We start from the raw sequence: 12,664 nt of genomic DNA on the forward strand, positions 1-12,664 counted from the left end.
ATACATTGAAGTTGGGCCTCTATTATGGTGTCTTTAACTTTAGTCACTGTACCTTTTAATTTCTGTTTAACTAACTCCTCATTTTTGCATAGTTCCCCTTTTTGAAATTAAATGCCACAGTGTTGGGCCATTGGGATGTTCTTCCCACCACAGAGATGTTAAAAGTTATTATACCATGGTCACTGTTTCCAAGCAGTCCTGTTATTATTACCTCTTGGACCAGATCCTGTGCTCTACTCAGGATTAAATCTAGCGTTGCCTCTCCCCTTGTGGGTTCCTGTACCAGCTGCTCCATGAAGCAGTCATTTAAAGTATCAAGAAATTTTGTCTCTGTATTTCGTCCCGAAGTGACATGTTCCCAGTTAATATCAGAATAACTGAATTCCCCTACTATTATTGAGTTCTTCTGATAGCCTCTCTAATTTCCCTTAGCATTTCATCATCACTATCACTGTCCTGGTCAGGTGGTGGATAATAGATCCCTAATGTTATATTCTTATTAGAGCATGAAATTACTATCCAAAGAGATTCTATGGAACATGTGGATTCACTTAAGATTTTTACTTCATTTGATTCTACATTTTCTTTCACGACTTGTTCTGTCCTTCCGATATATTTTGTACCCCGGAATGATTGTGTCTCATTGATTGTCCTCAGTCCACCAGGTTTCTGTGATGCCTATTATATCAATATCCTCCTTTATCACAAGGCACTCTAGTTCACCCATCTTATTATTTAGACTTCTAGCATTTGTGTACAAGCACTTTAAAAACTTGTCACTGTTTATTTGTCTGCCCTTTTCTGATGTGTCCGATTCTTTCTGTGAATGTTTCTCATCTGATCCGGACCTTACATTATCCTCTTCCATCCTCTGCTGCTGACTATAACTCAGAGAATCTCTATCAATAGACTGTCCTATTAGAGAAGTTTCTGTCCGATCCATGTGCTCCTCTGCAGCACTCGGCTTTCCCACATCTCCTAGTTTAAAAACTGTTCTGCAACCTTTTTAGTGTTTAGTGCCAGCAGTCTGGTTCCACTTTGGTTTAGGGGGAGCCCATCCTTCCTGTAGAGGCTCCCCCTATCCCAAAAGTTTTCCCAATTCCTAATGAATCTAAACCCCTCCTCTCTACACCATCATCTCATCCACACATTGAGACTCTGAAACTCTGCCTGCCTACCTGGCCCTGCGTGTGGAACTGGGAGCATTTCTTAGAATGCCACCATAGAGGTCCTGAATTTCAGTCTCTTTCTTAGCAGCCTAAATTTGGCTTCCAGGACATCTCTCCTACCCTTCCCTATGTCATTGGTACCTACAGGTACCATGACCACCGGCTCCTCCCCAGCACTACACATAAATCTATCCAGATGCCTCGAGAGATCCGCGACCTTTGCACCAGGCAGGCAAGTCACCATACAGTTCTCACAGTCATCACAAACTCAGCTATCTACATTTCTAATAATCGAATCTCCCATTACTAACACCTGCCTTTTCCTAGAAACTGGAGTTCCCTCCCCCGGAGAGGTAACCTCAGTGCGAGAGGCAACCCCAGCACCATCTGGAAGGAGGGTCCCAACTATGGGAAGGTTTCCCTCTGCTCCTGTTGATTGCTCTGCTTCCCTGGGCCTTTCATCCTCCTCAACAGCGCAGGGGCTGTCTGAGCGGAGGTGGGACAATTCTACAGTGCCCCGGAAAGCCTCATTAACATACCTCTCTGCCTCCCTTAGATCCTCCAGTTCTGCCACCCTGGCCTCCAAAGCTCGTACGTGGTCTCCGATGACCAGGAGCTCCTTGCATCGAATGCACACATGCGCCACCCGCCCACAGGGCAGGTAATCATACATGCTGCACTCAGCGCAATAAACTGGATAGTCCCCACTCTGCTGCTGGGCTTCTGCCTGCATGGTCTCCTAGTTAATGAAAGGGACTAGTTTAACTATCAAAAGCAGTTGCTTAAAGTTCTTGTAGGGGGTTCTCTTAAGCCATTGACTTGGATGGATGAAGCAGAAACATGCAAATGGCATTGCTTGGTTAAAATCCAAGATGTGGTTCCTTGGGAACATGCTAGAAAGGGCAGATGCAAAAGAGGAACTTTCAGACCCTGCGACTAAAGAAGCACCTAGAGATGCAATCTCTGAAAGGAGGTTTCACCACTTCTTCTCAGCCTGGTAAGATTGAGACAGGAGAGAGCAGGACACGTGGCTTGTCCATGTGTCTGGTAGAACTTCTCAGTTCCCTAGCTTCACTGGTGGCTTCAGCAAAACTCTGGAGTTCACCATGCTGATGCAGTTTTTGGGTTCATTGGAGGATGGCAACCCTCTTATTTTCTGTTGGACGCTTACCAAGAAGTTCTACTAGTCTTACTTTCTCTGCTGCTTCTGTCAGTAGCCAGTAGATGGCGATGGTGCATCAATATTCTCCATCATTCTTCTGCTTATCTGAGGCTCTTTATGGTTAGAGCAACAGGTAGCACTGTCAGGGGATGGATAGATGGATGGGGAGGGAGGCAGGGATGGAGACTTGCAAATGCACAGGGAGAGAATGAGGAACAGATGGCAGGATGGATTGACAGAAGGGTGTGGATGGAGAGGGAGGGAGGGACGTGTAGAAGGGGTGTATGGACATAAACACATTTCAGAAGGAAAGTGCCAGAACATCCTAATAATACAAGGTAAACACCCCCAATACAAGTTAAACACACTTCCTGAAGATGATAGAGGGACACACCGCCCCCTCCTAAAGATGAGGTCAAGATGACAGGGTGATGGAATGAGATGTTTTGAGCAAACCAGCAAGTACAAGGTAAAGGGGGGTAACTACCCACATCACAGGGGCAATACATAGCTTGTTTGAATCAGTGTATAAAAGAGGGGTCACAGAGGTGGTGTTCTTGTTCGGCTGAGTGGGGAGCAGGAAGTCCCTCACTGAGTCGAGTCCATAGTCTCAGGCGTACATGTATTGAGTGTACCCGTAGCATGTATACGGCACTAATACCATGCTTTGTCGGCAATAAACCTGGCCGAGCGCCTTTGCCACAGAACCAAGTCTGTGGTCTTCTTGGACAGTTCAATAGAAATCTGCTGTACGGGCTTGTGACGGAGCGATTCTGGCGGGACTCAACTGAGAGTGCCAAATCAGGACCAATTGCTCAAACAGGGCAGTTACAGCCCTAGGCTGGGGTTTTTCCACCTCTAAGGCAAACCAAACCAGCCAGACAAAAAGGACTTTGGTCTCACCCCACTGGCTAACCACAAGTCACACAAGCAATTTCCTTAGACACTCCAGTCTCCCAGCATCACCACCAGTGCACTCGTCCTGGGGATGAATGGTTATGAAAACCAACACCCCAATAAAAGAAAAAGGTTCCCTCGATCCCAAAGGACCAAGCCCCAGACCCAGGTCAATATACACATCAGATCTTACCCACAAATCACGCTGTTGCCAATCCTTTAGAATCTAAAATCTAAAGGTTTATTTACAAAGGGAAAAAGGTAGAGATGAGAGGTAGAATTGATTAAATGGAATCAATTACATACAGTAATGGCAAAGTTCTTAGTTCAGGCTTGCAGCAGTGCTGGAGTAAACTGCAGGTTCAGATTAAGTCTCTGGAATACATCCCCCACTGGGATGGGTCGTTCAGTCCCTTGTGTAAAGCTTCAGTTTGTAGCAAAGTCCCTCCAGAGGTCAGAAGCAGGATTGAAGACAAGATGGAGATGAGGCATTAGCCTTATATAGACTTTTCCAGGTGTAAGAATCCCTTTGTCCTCACGGTGGAAACTTACAGCAAAAAAATATGGAGTTTTCAGTCACATGAACAAGTTTCTGCATACTTTGCTGAGTCACAAGGCGTGTCTGCCTTCTCTCCATGGGTCAATTGTGTAGCTGATGGCCCTTTAATGGGCCATCAAGCCAGCAATGCCGGGCTAACATCAGCTTTGTCTGGGACACTTCCCAGAGGCAGAGCATAATACAAAATATAGACAGTAGAGCCAATACTTATACTTAAACTACAAAATGATACACAGACATACAGACAGCATAATCATAACCAGCAACCCGGAACCTGGTCTTAGACACCTTATATGACCCCCTTTACTTAGGATTTGGTGCCACCACAGGACCTTGGTTGCAACCCATGTTCTATATGGTTCCCATTTATATCAATAACGTCACACCCCCAACGCAAAATTGATGCAGGAAGGGATGACAAAACATCGCTGACTGCATCCCAAGAGCCCCCTTTCCTTGGGTCTGTCTCACTACAGCTAGGGTTGGGCTAGAGGCCGTACCAGTGTATAACCGAAATGGTTTATCAAAGTCATGTTCAATAACATGAATGGATCTCTTTACAAACTTAAGGTATAACTTGGTTAGCTTTTGCAGCATGGTTCCTGTATGTTTCATGTGATCTTGCCAAGAGCTAAAGAAAACAGCTACTTTATCCATACCAGCTTTGGCCAATGTTTTGAACCCAATTAACATTAAACCAATGTAGATATTGAGGTTGTTCATAGTACAGGACTCTTGGCATTTAGCCATGAAAGCAATATGGTAGTGTGCCTCAGTTTCCCCTTTCATACAGCACATCAGGTCTGGAATGTATTTTCCCCTGTGAAAAGTTTCAACACTGTTTACATGCATTAACTGTGAAACATCAGTATAGCAAGGCCCTTTAACATAAAGTGTGTTTTCATGTATTTCTTTCAACATGTTTAAGGGACTTTCCAAAAGATTGGGCACATTGTACATTGTTACAGTTCTTGGCAATAGCAACACATTAGTTACAAAATTTAGCATTAGTAATAACAACAAATTCGTTGCAAGTGTCCATTTACAATCATATTTGTCATGCCACACCCTTGGCTCAATACCATTGGAGTTTGGGCATTTTAGGGTTAACCTGTGGCTTCACTTTGCAAAATTCAGTCTTCTCTTTCCTTCTGGATTAAACCCTGATTTCTCTTGCTTAACAGAATTCACTGGCTGATGGGGTGGGCCCTCTGTGCAAACAGCTATTAGCAAGTCCTTCTTCTCCCTGCCAGCCAAGTAATTCCCATCAACACAGACACTAGCTTTTAACTTCTTAGCTGCTATGGATTCCAAGGCTGGACTTTGTCTTACAGAGATACCACACCAATCCAAAGAGTCTGAGGGTGAGAGCTGGCTTGCTCTCCCCTGCCTCCTTAAGCATTCAGCCGTAAAATTTGAAACACCAGTAACTGAATCTGTCCTCAGATCCTGAAGCACAGACTGCTCCCTTACCGATTCAGCATGGAGACATTCCTGTCCCAACAGCATTGTCTCCCCAACAAGCTGGCTACACACAGCCAGGTGGTTATAGGGCTGCTCAACTTCCTTAACAGCTTCTACTCCACCTGAGACCTTTTCAAAGCTGCCCACACTGGATCTCTCAAAAGGAAAGTCAGTGGATCCATTCACAACAGAAAATTTCTGGCTGTTAGGAACTGAAACTTCCCTGATTAAATCACTTTTACACCCTTCAGTTGCAGTAAACTGCTTGCACAGGCTACCATGAGGATTCCTTTCCCTAGGAGCTTCTCTAAGCAGCAATTCACCCCTCTCAGAAATTCTGCCCTTCCCCTCTTCACCTAGGGCTTGCTCTACAGGAACACTTCCCTGAGCAACCACAGCCGCTTTCTGGGTCTCACTTACACTTAGACTCACTTCAGGCCCCACAGGCGGATTTCTACACAATCCCCTTTTAGGCACACCTACAGACTTTCTAGATAACAGGTCAGAAGCAGTCTCCTTCCCTTGGCCATGAACAAGTTTAGGAATCTTTTCCTACTTGCTACAAGTTGTCAAACTGTCAGTAGGTAACACACTTAAATCACCTTCATGCTCTCCTTGTGCCCCGGCTAGGGTATTACCCTGATCAGACAGAGTTGCTGCACCCTTTTCCAACCACACATTAGCAACTGGCAAACTACAAGCACCAGAACTGTCTGGTCTTTGGGACCTTGCTATGACACTAACTGGATGCAACCTAGTCACAGTGCCATTCTCCCCAGCAGACACAAACTCAGGACTATTCCCTTCCTGGGCTTTAGCTGTATTTACAACCAACTCCGAGACAACTGAACCACCCTCAACCATCACAGGCTGAAAGGCCCCTTCTGTTTGCTCCACGGACACAGAAGAGCCGGAAACACATTCTCCTTTACCAGACACACAGCTTGGGATCTCACTTCCCTTGTCCCAGCACACAGGGCTGTTCACAGACAACTGCTTGGAGACCGAGGTAGCTCCCTTCATAGGCAAGTCAATACTCCTGACAGAGACAGGCACATTCCCTTCACTGTCACATTTCTCCACACAGGAAACAGGTAAGGGATATGGACACTTATTTTCCACTATCCCTCCCTTCCCAAACTGCTGATTAGACAAAGCCATCAGCTCACAAGGCTGCCTAGGCTTCTTCAAACTTTCCCTACCAGGCACATTGCCTCTCCCAACAGATAAGCTGATGCTCTTTTCACTACACTGAGCTACTTTTAGCAAATCACAGTTACCCATTTCAGGTTTACTTCTACAAGCTGCACTAGCCAACAATCCATTACCCATTACAAATTTACCCTTTCCTTCCTTAGTTAGGGATTTAACCTGAGAAACATTTTCCTCACCAATGAGATCTTTCTGCTCTTGATTTAACTCCAGATTCACTTCTGAGACATCAGACAGACATTCAGAAACTTCATTCCCAGACACACTGCTTCTTGGCACAGACAAACCTTTGGAGCAACCCACCTCAGGCAAATCATTGCCCACACTAGACACAGGTTTAAGATCATTCCTCTCCTGTGACTGGCTACCTGGATTGAACAAAGCTTTAACATTTTCCCCAATTAAAAGATCTTTAGGCAATAACTTCCTGACGCCAGCTATCACTTCATGCTGAGCCCCATTCCACTCAAGGTGGATTCTGGCTAAAGGCACACGGACAGTAAACTCACAGAGGATCACAACATTCACACTCTGATTTGGTAAATAATCTTCCTCTTTGACCAGATCTGCTTTAACAAGAGTGATGTTAGAAGCCATAATTTGCCCTAAACAGCTTTTACCATTGACTTTTACACACTCTATGAATTTTCCATTACCATTCCCATCCATAGCACTGGCACAATTTATGGGGCCACCCCCTACTGAACACACAGTAACAGCATTGACATAAAAGGTGGCATTGTTGGGGTACATTTGGTTACCCCCAGACAACTGCTCAGATTTATACAACATACCAACATTGTTACAAACTGGACTTTCAAGAGGATACAGTCTCTGCTGTTCTTCCACTGCTTTTTTGACTTGGAGTTGGAGTCTAGCCGTCTCCTGTTGCATCTGTCGAGTTTTCTCCTCAGCAGCCAGCAGCTCCAGACGCTTCTTACGAGCTTTTTCTTCTCTCTTAGCAATTTCTTTCTTTCTCTTATCAGCCTCTTTCTCCATTCGAATTTCTGCCAGTTCTTGCTCATAATCAAACTGCAGGCTGTCTCTCAAGGCTTGCAGTTTCCTTGCTTTTCCTGATGCTTTCTGTCTCATGGTCACTGATCTTTAACCAACCAAACTCTCAATCCCAAAGATAAAATTTGGATAGCGTGGGGTTCTGACCCAAAGCTTAATTGACCTGGTTCTGTGGATCCTGCCGACTACGCCACTGTGACGGAGCGATTCTGGCGGGACCCAACTGAGAGTGCCAAATCAGGACCAATTGCTCAAACAGGGCAGTTACAGCCCTAGGCTGGGGTTTTTCCACCTCTAAGGCAAACCAAACCAGCCAGACAAAAAGGACTTTGGTCTCACCCCACTGGCTAACCACAAGTCACACAAGCAATTTCCTTAGACACTCCAGTCTCCCAGCATCACCACCAGTGCACTCGTCCTGGGGATGAATGGTTATGAAAACCAACACCCCAATAAAAGAAAAAGGTTCCCTCGATCCCAAAGGACCAAGCCCCAGACCCAGGTCAATATACACATCAGATCTTACCCACAAATCACGCTGTTGCCAATCCTTTAGAATCTAAAATCTAAAGGTTTATTTACAAAGGGAAAAAGGTAGAGATGAGAGGTAGAATTGATTAAATGGAATCAATTACATACAGTAATGGCAAAGTTCTTAGTTCAGGCTTGCAGCAGTGCTGGAGTAAACTGCAGGTTCAGATTAAGTCTCTGGAATACATCCCCCACTGGGATGGGTCGTTCAGTCCCTTGTGTAAAGCTTCAGTTTGTAGCAAAGTCCCTCCAGAGGTCAGAAGCAGGATTGAAGACAAGATGGAGATGAGGCATTAGCCTTATATAGACTTTTCCAGGTGTAAGAATCCCTTTGTCCTCACGGTGGAAACTTACAGCAAAAAAATATGGAGTTTTCAGTCACATGAACAAGTTTCTGCATACTTTGCTGAGTCACAAGGCGTGTCTGCCTTCTCTCCATGGGTCAATTGTGTAGCTGATGGCCCTTTAATGGGCCATCAAGCCAGCAATGCCGGGCTAACATCAGTTTTGTCTGGGACACTTCCCAGAGGCAGAGCATAATACAAAATATAGACAGTAGAGCCAATACTTATACTTAAACTACAAAATGATACACAGACATACAGACAGCATAATCATAACCAGCAACCCGGAACCTGGTCTTAGACACCTTATATGACCCCCTTTACTTAGGATTTGGTGCCACCACAGGACCTTGGTTGCAACCCATGTTCTATATGGTTCCCATTTATATCAATAACGTCACAGGGCTACCTGGCCAGAGCTGGTGCAGCACACACAGAGAACACACATGTAGCCAACAGCTGACAACACTGGTGACTCTGACCGCTGATCTGGTAAGTCGGTGAGCTGCCCTCTGTAGGAATCGCGATCTAACATGGCAGAAAGCTACGAGCTAGGGAATCCCCATATCTGCTGCATGCAAATCCTTACAGAGTTTGATGGGATATGGACATACTGGGATGTCAGCAAAGGACGTCTATATGAATTTTAAAAAGATAGTGGGGAAGAAACATAGAATGGAATCTGTAAGGCTAGGGCAGAGACTGCAGACTTGAAAAATAATAAGAGTAAGTTCTCACTGGAGGGAAATCTCACAGCAGGCTCGACTGGTTGTTTGTTCATTTCTTTGGAACATCAGTAGCTCTCTGTCTACCTTTCCTCTCAATATCCAGCTGTCTGTCTTTTTATCTGCCACATCCATCCATCCAATTTTCTTCAACATCTATTCATGATCAATCCAACCATCCTTTTGCAATATCCATCCCTCCATTCATCCTTCTGCAACATGCATATGTTTTCTCATTGGCCATGTCCACCTGCCCAATGTTCTGCAGTATCTATCCATCATCTCTCACCCATGGGTACATGTTTTCCCATAACCTTGTGGCATAGGGTCATTCTTTGTTCACTTACTTATGCCAAGCATTTCTTAAGCCAGTGGCTCTCAAACTTTTGTACTGGTGATCCCTTTCACATAGCAAGTCTCTGAGTGTGACCCTCCTTATAAATTAAAAACACTTTTTAATATATTTAACACCATTATAAATGCTGGAGGCAAAGCAAGGATTGGGATGGAGGTTGACAACTCGCGACCCCCCATGTAGTAACCTTGCGACCCCCTGAGGGGTCCTGACCCCCAGTTTGAGAACCCCTGTCTTAAGCCTATGGCATAGTATGACTAAGCTAAAATGTTACAGGCCTCAGCCTGTAGGCCTTGCATTTAAGCCCTCCTTACTTAGATACCTAGTACCTAATTATCCCTTCTAACTACTGATCAATCTTATCCTTCTATAACACTACAACGTAACTCTATTTACCATGCAGAGATTATATATGACATCACATGCTAGTTGACCATAACATCACACAATAAATGAATAATCAACTAAAATAATTGGCTACACATCCATCCATCCATCCCTCCATCCATCTGCAACACCCAGCAAGCCAGCCATGCCTCTGCAACACCCAGCTATCTCTCCATTCACGCTGGAGGAGATGGACATTCCCCTCTAAGGCTTCAGCTTGCGCAGAGTTTTCTTGATCTACAAGACGCATTTGGAGACCTTGGTGAACATGTGGGGTGCTGACCCATCAGGTTTGCCATAGGAGACAATGTCCTGGGCCTTCCTGTCACAGACAGGGGGGACCCAGAGTCACCCTGAGAAGCAAACACCAGGTGTGGGATTACCGATGTCCAAGCAAAGGGTGGGCTGTATTCTCTATTCACGGTCCTGAAATCCACCTCTGTACCCCGCTTCCTGGGGACTCATGGTCAAATCATTCCCAGGACCTCCCCCACCCCCAGGGCTCACACCCCATGGTCCAGGGATCCAGCTGACCCTGTCCCTGATTTCTAGGATCTGGCCAGTTCCCGTGTCTGATTTCTAGCATCCATCCCAAATTTCTTTAACCTGCTCAGTTCCTGTCCCTGATTCTTGACTGATTTCCAATGTCTGGCTGACTCCTGCTCTTTATTTCTAGGATCTCCTGCTGATTTCTCTGAACCACTCCTGGGTTCTGGATTCAGGAATTCCCCTCTCTGTCTTCTAGGATCCAGTTGATTCCCAACCCTGATTTCTAGAATCTGTCCCTCAATATTAAGATCTATCCCAGATTTCCAGAATGTGGCTGATTTTTGTCCCTGATTTTTTCTAGAACATCTTGAACATCCAGCTGATTTCTGTCCCTTGCCAGTACCTGTCCCAAATTATTAGGATCTATTCCTCATTTAAAAGACTGCTAGTTCTAGCCTCCATTCCTGATTCCTAGGATCTGGCCAGTTTTGGTCCCTAATGTCTACCCTCCATCTTGAGTCCTGGGATCTAGTCAGTTATGGTTCCTGGTTGCCAGGATCTGCCTGGCTTACCATGGATCCTGGCTCTCCCCATTCTGCCCAGCACTTTCAGTTTCCAGTTCTAGCAGCTCCTTGCCCTGGGTACCATGTGTCCCTTTCCCACACTCACCTGGAATGATGCCTTCCTCTCCTGGGGGTCCCCCATGCACAATATTCTGGACGGGGCGTAGTGTGGATAAGGCTGAGACAGATACATGCCCCTGCTCATGACCTTCAGTTCCACTGCCTGCAGGGTTGGGGCAGGCCAGGCATTTGCCTCTGTACTAATCAGGCTCCAGTTGGCCACGCTGCACACAGCCCCCTCCCTCACCTTCACTGGGGCAGAGGGATGGTGCCCCCGTCTGGGTCAGATTGGGCTTGTGCCTCAGCTGTGATGGGGGAGAGAGAGAAGGGAAATCAAACTTCTCTTGGAGGATGTATCCTGTCCTAGGGGGATGGGGCCAGATGGGAGCAGATGGGGCATCCCCATGACAACTGTGTAACACTGTGATGCCATGGGCTCACCGGGACCCCGGGGGGGCGGGGGAGGGATGGAATGGGGCAGTATGTACAGCAGTGTGAGGTCACTGGGGGGGGGAGGGTGATGGGATGGGGGTGGTACCTGGAGCAGTGTGAGGTCACTGGGGGCGGGGTGATGCGATGGGGGTGGTGCCTGCAGCAGTGTGAGGTCACTGGGGGTTGGGGGATGGGATGGGGGCGGTACCTGCAGCAGTGTGAGGGTACTGGGGCGGAGTGATGGGATGGGGCAGTGCCTGCAGCAGTGTGAGGTCACTGGGGTGGGGTGATGGGATGGGGACGATACCTGTAGCAGTGTGAGGTCACTGGGCCATTCAAAAAGCGGCAGCAGGATGACTCCAGAGCTCAGCTGAGCTGCCCAGCTGGTGCCGGTGGCTGGCCACACTGCAGCTGGGGGGAAGCGGGCGAAGGGCCGGGGGAGCCTCAGCCTCCCCAGGTGGGAATCCTGGGAGCAAAAGGATGGTCCAGCCCACGGACCAGAGTTCTTTGCCCACCCCCTGGCCCTTTAACAACCGGTTCTCCACGGAGGTCTAATTTTAGCAACCGGTTCTTGAGAACATGTGGGAACCTGCTCCAGCTCACCACTGTCCCTATCCCTCCTTTCATGGTACAATCATTCTAGTAATAGCCCAATTGATGAGCAAACCCCACAGGATTTTTGGGCGCTGCAGGGATCTTTAGCTTAGGTATGAGGTGCGTTGCTGCAGAGCAAATGGGGAAGCCAAAAACACCCACGAAGGGGAGAGGAGGGGAGGGGAAAGAAGCAGTTTAACCATGAATGTTATTTATTGCCAGGTAATGGGGAAGCCAAACAAACAAAACAGTTACACTATTAAATCTAACTTAAATTTGATTTAAAAAGTCAGGTTTAGAAAAGATAACTGATCACACAAGTCAGGGCCAGAAGGCTTTACCAAGAGAGAAAGAGGGGTGACGTTCCCCTCCGGTGTTATCTGGACCAGTGATCTGCTAGGTCTCTGCTATCCTTGACTCTGGGAACCAGCCTTACCTTGCTCTGCCGTGAGAACCCCCACTCCTGGGCTGTTCACGCACAACCTCTGGCATATAAGATGGCATATAAGATGGCATATAAGATAGCCAATATCTCCAGTCCCAGACACAACCCTAGGAATCTCCATCTTGCAGTGTCCAGTTGTGCCCACTGGACGCTGCAAGCTCATATGATTTTGTCTATTTAACAAAGAAATTGATATGTACTAGGCTTGTTATCCCAAGGGGAGTCTCTGACATGCTTCAAATCAAACACACTGCTTCAGGTA

At 46.6% G+C, this 12,664-nt stretch overlaps 1 protein-coding gene across 1 annotated transcript in view; it reads right to left on the bottom strand.

The window, feature by feature from the left end:
• LOC120380378 overlaps positions 1 to 10,998 on the bottom strand; it is a 55,870-nt gene extending 44,872 nt beyond the window's left edge. The window contains exon 1 of the mRNA XM_039498085.1: positions 10,978 to 10,998. The gene's annotated coding sequence lies outside the window, so the exon portion shown is untranslated. The remainder of the gene's footprint in view (positions 1 to 10,977) is intronic.
• Positions 10,999 to 12,664: the final 1,666 nt, after the last annotated feature.

Source organism: Mauremys reevesii, linkage group 13 (genome assembly GCF_016161935.1).
Source record: "Mauremys reevesii isolate NIE-2019 linkage group 13, ASM1616193v1, whole genome shotgun sequence".
NCBI classification, from domain to species: domain Eukaryota; kingdom Metazoa; phylum Chordata; order Testudines; family Geoemydidae; genus Mauremys; species Mauremys reevesii.